Genomic DNA, 12,506 nt, shown 5'->3' with positions numbered 1-12,506 from the left:
AAAGTATTTGTCACCTTTTTAAAGATTTAATATTTTCCTTTACATTAATACTGACTGCTGCTTTGTTTTTAGCCTGATTATAGTGACTAATAAGGAGTACATGAAAGTCTTTCTCTTAAAAACTGGTTTAGTAATGGAAGAGATTAGCAAAAGAGACTTCCTTTTATAGCTAAACCTGTGTCTTAACCATCTTCTTTATCATTTGAGTAAAACCTTAAATCTAGGGCTGACATGTGTAATTTGCTTTAATTTCAAAGTAGAGTAATAGTTTGATTTCCTGACAGCGAAGCCAGCTGATGGTGATACACCCTAGAAAACAACTGAACGAAAGCCTTCTGTAAATGCTTTTTCCCTTTCAGATATGTTATTAACATCTTAGTGCTGCCACGATCCTGTACCATGCCTGTTACTGATAATAACATAATGTACAACCCTGACGTTTTGTGTTCTAGCTTATAATTTCTTACCTTTCTTTACATTTCTTATATATAAAGATATATGCTAATTTTCTATCATGGCTCTTTAAAAAATGATAAGGAGTTACTTCACACCTAGAACTTGGTTTTCTCCCCGCTTCGACCTCTGTGGAAAATCATAAAAACCAGTGCAGTTATATGCTATATTTTCATTATGTTGATTGACCTTACTAATACAGTCTTTAGAATTCACAGTGTAAAGTTCAAATTTATACCTGATATAATGTAAGTTAATTGCCTTTGTCAAGTTTTTCCCCACAAGAAGGATGATAAATAGATATTGCTAGGTGTGGAAAATAAAAATATATGAAAATAAATAAAATATTGAGTCCAAAATAGAATGTGTTTGGAGTTTTTTCCTCTATCTGTCATAGCAAACAGCCTTTATAGAACATTTTAATATTTGCAGTATACTTCACTTTACATCTCCATTTTTATATCAGTAACATTCTCATCATCATGTATTCTGGTGAGAATATTTTTTCTTTTTATTGGTTAAACATTTTCAATAATCACAACAGATAGATGCAAAATTTTATTCTGTCTGCCCTATAATAATGTTTTCTTCTCTGTTGTGTTTGTTACCAACATCAAAAGTGAGAGTGATCTAGCTTCATTGACTTTTTTAGGGTAAGTATTTTTGCTGTTTAAATTTTTTATGTTCTAGAAAACAGATGACTACAGACTTATTTCCATCACTTTTTAATATTAGCAAGAAAGTGTTAGGAATTGCTTTATTATCAAAAATAGAATTTACTCATCATGCTAATAATGCTTGATGTTTAATACTAGAAAGTGTCATCGTGTTTAATAATCAAAACTTGAACTGTAAACATTTTTCCTAGAATATTTCTCCCTTTATACCATTTGAACTCTGAGGGTCAACTCATTTCACATCTTCTTTTCTGTACCTTTGATGTTTCTCACTTTGCCCTGTTCTTAGCTGATGTATTCATCTCTAACATAAAATGAGGGATTTAGCCACCATGTTCCTCAAGATCAAAAAATAACCAATGACAATAAATTGACTTTTCTCATAGCAACTGTAAAAGAATGCATGTATTTTTTTCCTCTGACTCCAGACTCCCTTTAGCAATATCAATTCAACATTTGTCACCCATCAGGGTTATAGCCATTGCTATGCGGGATCATACAGGAGGCTGTCTGGATAAGGAACCTATTCTTCAAATAATACAGGAGAGAGTGCAGACAGATCTGGGGGAAGTGATGAAGGGTAATGTGTTTTCCTCTGGTGCTCTGCTTGCAGCTTCAGGGCAAATATCTCGTCACTGTCTCTGGTCCTGCAGCCATTGAATCAGGTGATGAAAGCATCATAAAATAGGTTTCCTATTGCTCTTCCTGTTTGGAGTGAAGCAGAGCAGACATGCCTGATAGAAAGCAAAACAAGGAAGCAGCTGACTGCCTGGCCTCACACCTCTCAGACTATTTCTTTTTGCCTGTTTTGACTCATGTCCTGAACTAAGGTTCTTTAGAGGGGTGAGGTTTCATTAATCTACATATTCCTTATAGAGAGACAAGCACTGAGCTATGAATTTTGCTAGGTGGGATATTCTGATGAAAGAAAATAGAAATCTAAGGCACAGCAATGTCGTGTCCTTTATGCAGTAGAGTTCATTTATCATTCACAATGCGTGAGAATTGAAATGTAGATAAATGCTCCCACTAAAGCCAGCCTTCAGGGGGAAAAAAGTCAAATGAACTCCCTACTAATTTTTCTGCTCTATTATCTTATTAGTGGTGATTTGTAGAGAATTGCAGAGAAACATTTGTACTTTAGGGCAGAATTTCTTAATTGGTAGTGTGAGGAATCTTTAAGATTACAGTAGTTATAAGTGTTTTTGTCTCCATAATTTAAAACATTACATCTGTATTTTAACTCTTGGCAAAAACTGTGCAGAGAATGTGCTGTTTATTTATGTGAGCAAAGGGGGATTCTGTGATAGTTCTACTTATACCAAAGGGCAAGTATTTCAGAAGTTTACTTATTACTTAACAGTTTTTCTTATCATTTCTGCTGGATCAGAGAGAGGTTTTGACCCTCATGTATGCTTGCACAGACTGTTTCACCTAGAAACCTGAAAAATGCTTTAAAAGAAGTGATATAATGTTTAGAAGACCTGAGTTCCAGGTGTAGCTCTTAATTCCTAGTGCTTCATTGTAGAAAGTACTCAGTGACTTTTCTAGGGTCTTAAGACAATTAAAGTAAAAGTGAGGGGAAAAGCATCATCATTGGTTCTATAAAGAGCTAGTGTTTGATCAGTAACTGCACGGATGGTGAGTCAACATTTGAAGACATATTCCAGGTTTTTTTGTCACCGGGAACACAATGTTACTGTCCCCTGCCACTTGTCTGTCCTTCAAGGCTTCTGCACTGTTACCCACATTCTTCCAGGCACGGGGTGCAGGCTGCTTTACAGAGAAGGGGATTTTGCACTTCCTCCACTCCTGCAGATGACCAAAGTATCAATCTTCCCCCGCAACTGCTTTTATCTGCTTATTTTAGCTTTTTCTCTGCAGGCTCTAGGTCACAGTGAATTCCTTTTGGTGCTGTTAAGGACTGCCCTCTGAGTGTGTCAGCTGCTCAGACTCTTCTCCTGGGTAAGCCAGCGTAATGAATGAGTTAGCGACCTCTTAATGGCAACAGTAGGTCAGGATACACTGAACACAAAACGGAACAGCCACAGCCTCCAGTGAGCCGCAGCAACCAGGTGTCAAGGTCTCTATTTCTTTCCCTCTCCCCCTTCTGCTCACAGCCCAGCATACCCTGCTGGCAGGACAAATAAACAACAGAGGAAGCTTAAGAACTGCAACTACATGTAAAAGAGTGAAATCAGAACACCTCCTAACACCATGTTGTTGTTCAGACACTCAGTCATGTCCAACTCTTTGTGACCCCATGGACTGCAGTGCTCCAGGCCTCCCTGTTCCCCATCTCCCAAAGTTTTCCCTAACACCATACGCAAAGATAAATTCAAAATGGATCACAGACCTAAATGTAAGACCAAAAACTATAAAGCTCTTAGAGGAAAACATAGGCAGAACACGGACATAAATCACAGCAAGATCTTCTATGACCCACCTCCCAAAGTAACAGAAATAAAAGCAAAAATAAACAAATGGGACCTAGTCAGGAAGTAGGACTCAGTCACTCAGTCATGTCTGACTCTTTACAACCCCCATACACTGTAGCCCACCAGGCTCCTCTGTCCATGGGATTTTCCAGGCAAGAATATTGGAGTGGGTTGTGATTACCTACTCCAGGGGATCTTCCTGACCCAGGGATCAAACCCACATATCCTGCATCTCCTACATTGGCAGGTGGATTCTTTACCACTGAGCCACCTGAATAGCCCTCTAAATAAATGGGACCTAATTAAACTTTAAAGCTTTTGCACAACAAAGGAAACCATAAGCAAGTTGAAAAGACAGTCCTCAGAATGGGAGAAAATAATAGCAAAGGAAACAATTGACAAAGAATTAATCTCCAATCTATACAAGCAGCTTATGCAGCTCGACACCAGAAAAATGAACAGCCCAATCAAAAAGTGGGCAGAAGACCTAAATGGACATTTCTCCAAAGACATATAGACAGCTAAGAAACACATGAGAAGATGCTCAACATTGCTCATTATTATAGGAATGCAAATCAAAAAGACAATGAGGTATCATCTCACACCAGTCAGAATCAGATCAGATCAGATCAGATCAGTCACTCAATTGTGTCCGACTCTTTGCAACCCCATGAATTGCAGCACGCCAGGCCTCCCTGTCCATCACCAACTCCCGGAGTTCACTTAGACTCACGTCCATCGAGTCAGTGATGCCATCCAGCCATCTCATCTTTTGTTGTCCCCTTCTCCTCTTGCCCCCAATCCCTCCCGGCATCAGAGTCTTTTCCAATGAGTCAACTATTCGCATGAGGTGGCCAAAGTACTGGAGTTTCAGCTTTAGCATCAGTCCTTCCAAAGAAATCCCAGGGCTGATCTCCTTCAGAATGGACTGGTTAGCTCTCCTTGCAGTCCAAAGGACTCTCAAGAGTCTTCTCCAACACCACAGTTCAAAAGCATCAATTCTTTGGTGCTCAGCCTTCTTCACAGTCCAACTCTCACATCCATACATGACCACAGGAAAAACCATAGCCTTGACTAGACGAACCTTCGCTGGCAAAGTAAAACTACCATACAACCCAGCAATCCCACTACTGGGCATATACCCTGAGGAAACCAGAATTGAAAAAGACACATGTACCCCAGTGTTCACTGCAGCACTATTTACAATATCTAGGACATGGAAGCAACCTAGATGTCCATTGGCAGATGAATGGGTAAGGAAGTTGCACTACATATACACAATGAAATATTACTCAACTATAAAAAGGAATGCATTTGGGTCAGTTTTAATGAGGTGGATGAACCTAGAGCCTATTATACAGAGTGAAGTAAGTCAGAAAGAGAAAGACAAATACTGTATATTAACACATATATATGGAATCTATAATGATGGTACTTACAGTCCTATGTGCAGGGCAGCAAAGGAGACACAGATGTAAAGAACAGACTTTTGGACTCATTGGGAGAGGGAGAGGGTGGATGATTTGGGAGAATAGCACCGAAACATGTACATTACCATATGTAAAACAGACAGCCAGTGGGAGTTTGATGTACGATGCAGGGAACCCAAAGCTGGTGCTCTGTGACAACCTGGAGGGATATGGTGGGGAAGGAGGTGGGTGGGGCTTTAGGATGGAGAGGACACATACATACCTATAGTTGATTCATATTGTTGTATGGCAAAAACCATCACAATTTGTAAAGAATTATCCTCCAATTAAATTAATCCTTTAAAAAAGAATTGCAAATGATAGTTCATAATTAAAAAACAGTTTGGCCCGTCAGTTTTTTGGACTGAAAGGCTGTACTGTCATCAGAAACATACATCTTCATTCAGTAAATATTTGCACAATTTAAAAGTAATTATTTGAAGAAAGGGGGAAGTTATCAACCATCGATCTGCAATTTCCACAGTTGTCTGGTACTTAGAATAAGACAATGCAAAGCAGAAAACTAACAAAATAGGTATCATGCAAACTACTTTGCCACAAAATGATATAAATTAAATGAGGTAAGTGTTTGAATTATTTGTGCATACTTGTCTAAGTTAATAACAGGAAACAGCTGTAAGTATATGAATAAAATCTTCTGACATACATGTATTTATAGCATACCCATGGGTGTGTGGATATGCACAGACATACCTATATAATATGTAAGTAAACTGAAAGCTCAAGAGCGTTCAGTGATCCTTAAATTTATCTTGAGCTAATGAATCGCTTGATCTCTTTGTATGATACTCATACCGAATTTTAGATATTTTTATGGTCATATTAAGAGCATCGATCTGATCAGGTGATTTTATTTGGATTTGAAGAAGTTTGCAAATCTTGCAGTGAAATGCAATATATGTTTTGATCTCTTTAGAGAATGTCTCACCTCAACCTATTTGGCTGTAAGTCATTTCTTTTTCCTCTAGAAAGGGGGGGGGAGGGAGGGCAGAAATGAAATATCTTTATTACTTCTTTATTTATAGCCACTAGGGATTCTTTTTAACTGAGTTTGTAGTGTCACTTTCCATTCACTCCAGTAATATAAATAATGAAAAACACTGCATGTAATTTCATTTCACAGATCCCTCTAGTCATGTTGTCAACTATTGATTAAAACCAATCATATGATATAGAGGTCCCTCCCCCAACACACACACAGTCACTCTCTATCCCCTTTAATCTTTCTTATGGTAAGTATGCATCACTTAGCTGTATAGAAACAGCAATAGGATGCCTAATTTTACTAATTCTAGCAGATATATCTATCTAGATAAATCTACTTATCTGGGTATTTTTTTTAAGACATACTTCATTGGCTCACAACTTCATTGTGTTGAGTGCTTTCTTGTTGCTGTGCCCTATCTGACACTTCATACACATTATCACTGAGTCTCATGAACTCTGAAAAATGATGATTTTTATCCTTGTTTAGGTCTAAGCTCATGCTCATCAAATTCACTCTGCTGACTTCCACCACAGATCATAGATGATCTCTGAATCAAGGGTGAAAAATTGGCTCTCTCATTTGTATTGCTTGTTTGTCTTTTTCTTTTTTTTTTTTTTTTTTGGCCACATTTCTTATGGGATCTTAGTTCCTGAACCAGGGATCAAACCCAGGCCCCAAGTAGTGGATGTACAAAGTCCTAACCATTCGAACACCAGGGAATTCCCTTGTTTGTTTGTCTTTAGTTGGATTTGAATGTCTTCTGTGGGGGGAGGGCATAGCATTTGAAGCCAAACTAAGACATAGAGTTTTTTTAATATTTTTTTTATCTTTGTGAGAGAAATATCAATAACTTCAGATGTGCAGATGACACCACCCTTATGGCAGAAGGCAAAGAAGAACTAAAGAGCCTCTTGATGAAAGTGAAAGAGGAGAGTGAAAAGTTGGTTTAAAACTCAATATTCAAAAAACTAATATCATGGCATCTGGTCCCATCACTTCATGGCAAATAGATGGGGAAGCAATGGAAACAGTGAAAGACTTTATTTTGGGGGGCTCCAAAATCACTGCAGATGGTGACTGCAGCCATGAAATTAAAAGACACTTGCTCCTTGGAAGAAAAGCTATGAACAACCTAGACAGCATACTAAAAAGCAAAGACATTACTTTGCCAACAAAGGTCTGTCTAGTCAAAGCTATGGTTTTTCCAGTAATGTATGGATGTGAGAGTTGGACTATAAAGAAAGCTGAGTGCTGAAGAATTGATGTTTTTGAACTGTGTTGTTGGAGAAGACTGTTGAGAGTCCCTTCGACTGCAAGGAGATCCAACCAATACATCCTAAAGGAAATCAGTCCTGAATATTCATTGGAAGGACTGATGCTGAAGCTGAAACTCCAATATTTTGGCCACCTGATGCGAAGAACTGACTCACTGGAAAAGACCCTGATGCTGGGAAAGATTGAAGGTGGGAGGAGAAGGGGATGACAGAGGATGAGATGGTTGGATGGCATCACCAACTCAATGAACATGAGTTTGAGTAAACTCTGGTACTTGGTGATGGACAGGGAGTCTTGGCATGCTGCAGTCCATGGAGTCACAAAGAGTTGGACATGACTGAGCAACTGAACTGAACTGAACTGATCTTTGCGGCAAGATAGTTTTCAAGTTCCAGGAATTATTTTTATCATGTGTTACATAGAAACAAAAATTTAAAAGAGCTTGAACGCAGCTTATAGATCTTGGTTTCTAGTGTTATTCTCCAAAAGAATGAACCAGGACTACTTGGAGAAATGGCTGATTCTAGGACTAGGGCAGGGAATATACAAGGTAAGTCCAGAGCTTCTGGTAGTGTTTAGAGAGTAGAGAGGTGCCTTCAAATTAAAAGAATGGAGTGTGTCAAAGGGAAACAGGGATTAACTGAAAGGTATCCAATGGCCATACCTGAAATAATCTGAGCAATAAAATAATGTGTCCCTGCATAAAGCATAAAGTAAATATCCATGAGCTCTTACTGATATAAATGATTGAGTAAATAAGTAAATGCGAAGAAGAGACAAATCTCCTGTCCAAGAGAATGCTGAAGGTTTTCAAAGACACTCCCTTTTAAGAAGGTAGAGAACTTAATTCTCTTTACTCCCAATTCCTTCCCTTGAGTGTGGGCTGCACTCTGTGACCACCTTCTAAAGAGCAGAGTAGATAAAAGGGAATAAGGACTTTGCAGTGGAAAAATCTGGGAAATAACCTCAGCAGGTGGTCATGGCTTACATCATCAGTTAAGTCATACTGATAGTGTGCACTCTTGTATGATATGTTGAGAGTGATGAGAATTGCAAAAATACAATCCTCAGACCTGTAACTCCAGTCTAACCATGATAAAATAACAGATACACACAAATCAAGAGTTGTATATACACATTGTTTGTGTATATACAAAACATATACATTGTGTACATACATATAATATGGAGATCATATATCAAGAGATTATACATATAAATCATTGTATATATAAGATTTTATATGTGTGAATATCTCTTTATTTAATATATATAATGCAAATATTAACAGATTTATTTTAAGGAATTGGCCCACATGATTATGGGGAGTGGTAAATCCAAAATCTGTAGATCTGGCTAGCAAACTTGAAGCTCAGATAAGAGTTTATATTACCATCTTGAAGCAAAATTCCTTCTCTGGAAAACCTGATTTTGCTCCTAAGGATTTCAACTGATCAGGTGAGGTCCCACTCACATTATCTAGAGTAATCTGTAAAATCAACCATTACAATAATCTTGCTCTACTTACAACAGAGTTATATCCCAATAAAACCATCTTAAGTTAAAAAGATTGGAAGTTGAAATGTGTTTAATACACCTAACCAACTTAACATTACAGCTTAGCCCAGCCTACCTCAAAGTGCTCAGAACACTTACTATTACTACAGTTCGGCAAAATTGTCCAACGCCAAACCTGTTTTATAATCAAGTATGGACTATCTCAAGTAATCTGTTGAATTCTGTATTTAAAGTGAAAGAATGGTTCTATGTCAGTGGTTGCCCTCCTGATCATGTTCCTGACTGGGCACTGAGCTTGCTGCCACTGTCCAGCATCCTGAGAGGGTATCTTCCCATTTATCACTAGCCCAGGAAACAATCAAATTCAAAATTTGAAGTACAGTTTCTACTGAATGTATATTGCTTTTACACCATTGTAAAGTCAAAAAAAAAAATTATAAGTCAAACCATCCTAAATCAAGGACCATCTGGAGATGTTAGCCACCATATCTACAAAATACCTTCACTCTAACACCTAGGTTGTGGTTAAGTCTCTCAGTCATGTCTGATTCTTTTATGACCACATGGACCATAGCCCACCAGGTTCCTCTGTCCATAGGATTTCCCTGTCAAGAATACTGGAGTGAGTTGCCATTACTTCTCCAGGGGATCTTCCTGACCCAGGGGCTGAACCTCTGTCTCCTGCATTGTCAGGCAGATTCTCTACCACTGAGTCACTAGGGAAGCCCAACACCTAGGTTAGTATATAGTTAAATAACTGGGTGCTGTCATCTATCCAAGTTTACCTATGAGAGTAAACATCATAGAGATACCTACCCAGGCCAGGAAACGCCAGACAAGGTAAGTCTAAGAAATTGTCAAAGCCCAGAGTTGATTAAAGAGACACGACAACTAAACGGAATGGTATGTCCAAGATGGGATTCTGAAGCAGAAAAGAAGCATTCGAGAAAAACTGATAGAATTCAAATAAAATGTAGACCTTTGTTACTATTTTTTAAAATTGTGTAAAAGGAGATGCCTGAACAGACAATTCTCCTTTACAGAAGAAATGTAGTGTTACAACAAATCACACCCATTGTACCAGGCAGACAAACGAAAACTGAAAAGACACTGAGCTTTGCAGGCTAAGAGCCTGACCGCAATTTTCTAAAGTGGCAGAAATAATGATGACCAATCATCCTTTCCCTGTCCCCTTCCCTGACCAACAGACAAAGGAAAGCTCTAAAATCATGAGTACATGAAAGCAAATGTCTAAAACATGTCTTGTTGGTCCCCACTGAATTACTTTTTCGGAGATAGTATACTTAATTATTTGAGTAGTGGCCTCCAAGCAAGCAAACAAAACATTCGGAAACCAAGACTCAGGGGGTTTTGGTAAACTTGCAGTAATCCTATGGCAAAATCATTCATTCAGATACTCCCGTGTTTATTTTTCAACCATTTACTTCTGTACAACATTTCATGCTAAGAAATACTTGTAAATGTTCTCCCAAAATTAGGAGCTTGCCTACAATCCTTAGGTTTCACAAAGTGAGACTGAAATTACAAGTGAACCCTAAAATCTTAATGAGTGGATGAAACAAGAGTATTTTCCTTTCGCATCACATTTCTGTGCAGAACAGGCGACACCTCTCCATCTTGTAGTTATGCCAACTGGAATATGTTACCTCCAAAGTCACACTCCAAGAAGAGAACGCTGCAGAATTACAAGAATAAGTCTAGGCTGGAAGTGTTTTATACCCCTCCTGTTTCGCCTTCTTAGCCAGAATTCATTCACACTGTTCTGACCTAGTGGCCGGGGAGGCTGGATCTTTCTTTGTGCAGGAAGGTGAAACACTGCAATAAAGGCGTAGCAGAACATTGCTGTAACTGTCAACTGAGTTTGAGAAATCTTACATGCTTTATTCCCCCCACAGACTCGTAATGTAAATTACGTATTAAAGACCCTGAGATTTCTGATATTAAGGAAACTGATCTAATAATGTTTAACTTGGTGTTTCCAGAACATATTTAACATTATTTAACTCAGTTCTCATCCACAAAGAACATCGATATGCATCATGGGGGGAAAGAAACCCATAATGTATGCTTAAACACAGTATACACTAACTTGAAAACACATTGCTCTTCTTTTTCTATGGGCTTCCCTAGTGTCTCAGATGGTGAAGAATCTGCCTGCCAATGCAGGAGACCCAGGTTCAATCCCTGGGTTGGGAAGATCCCCTGGAAGAGGAAATGGCAACCCACTCCAGTACTCTTGCCTGGAAAATCCCATGGATAGAGGAGTCTGGTGTGCTACAGTCCATGCTTCCATGACTACTAATTCCTCTTTCAAACTATTCTGTGTGTGTGTGTGTGTGTGTGTTCATTTCACTTTCCTTCAATGTTAGCTTATCTAGGAGTCAATATTTTCATTAAAATCACTTTGTAGTCTCATAATTTAACCGTCAGTGGGCATTTTACATTCCCCAGGTTCAGAACTCTCCTGCCAGGTGTTTAACTGTATCCCAGGTGGCGCTAGTGGTAAAAAAAAAAAAAAAAAAAAAACCTGTCTGCCAATTCAGGAGGCATAAGAGACGCAGGTTCGATCCCTGGGTCCAGAAGATCCCCTGGAGGAGGAAATGGCAAGCCACTCCAGTATTCTTGTCTGGAGAATCCCATGGATAAAGGAGCCTGGAGGGCTACAGTCCACAGGCCCGCAAAGAATTGGAAACCACTGAAGCGACTTAGCATGCACACATGAAATACTAACCTTAAAGTTCTTTGGAATAAGTTTCCCAGGTTATGAGAAATCTTAGAACCAGATTAAAGTCCAGCTTCTAGAAAATGAGTATAATTTAGGGTTCTGTATTTCATACAATTACCTAATTCTTGGGTTGACCTCTTTGTGGTTGTTATTGCCATTATTCTAATCTTCCTTTGCTCTCACTATTCTTCCTTTTACATTTAAATTTTATTTTTACATCTCTTACTTTTAATGTATCTAAATCATTTTTGGAGTAAGGCAGAAGGTGTAAGAATGATAGATTATAGATTAGGTAGATTAGATAGATTGATTTCAGGCAGGTAAAATTTAAAACTATAGCTTTGGTTGTCAGGATGTCATAGTCTATAGCTATGTGTTCCCACAGTTTGTGATTGGTTGCTGAGGAACCACTTAGAGCTAATAAGAAGTACAGGAGATTCCCTTGATATTTTATTAGTCTAAAATTTGGATTTTTCTAGAGTCATGAAGATTTCTTCCCAATATTGTGACACCAGGATGTTAAATCTCACTGTAATATGTGAAACATTTTTGTGTATGACCAAACAGTAAATTCTTACATCTTTTAGCATATTTATATTCCTTTATAAATATATATCATTAAAGATTTGTTATGTCAGAAATCTGAAGGTAATATAAAAATTTAAGGTAAACTAAATATTGGAAAAGACTAAAAACTTAACTTGGGTTATATATATATATATATATATATATATATATATATACACATATACATACAGGCAGTTACAGAAACAAGGTCAGTAATATTCACTTTGTTTCTTCTCTTGAAGGAGAATTCCCAAATACAAATGCTCCCTGTCCTCCCTGGCTTGTTGTTTCTAGTACTTTCCACATTCCTAGTACAAGTATGATGTGGGCCCCTTCTTGATATTCAGGAAAGCT

The sequence above is a fragment of the Bubalus bubalis genome, chromosome 1, assembly GCF_019923935.1.
Source record: "Bubalus bubalis isolate 160015118507 breed Murrah chromosome 1, NDDB_SH_1, whole genome shotgun sequence".
In the NCBI taxonomy this organism is placed as follows: domain Eukaryota; kingdom Metazoa; phylum Chordata; class Mammalia; order Artiodactyla; family Bovidae; genus Bubalus; species Bubalus bubalis.
This window is presented reverse-complemented; position numbering follows the sequence as displayed.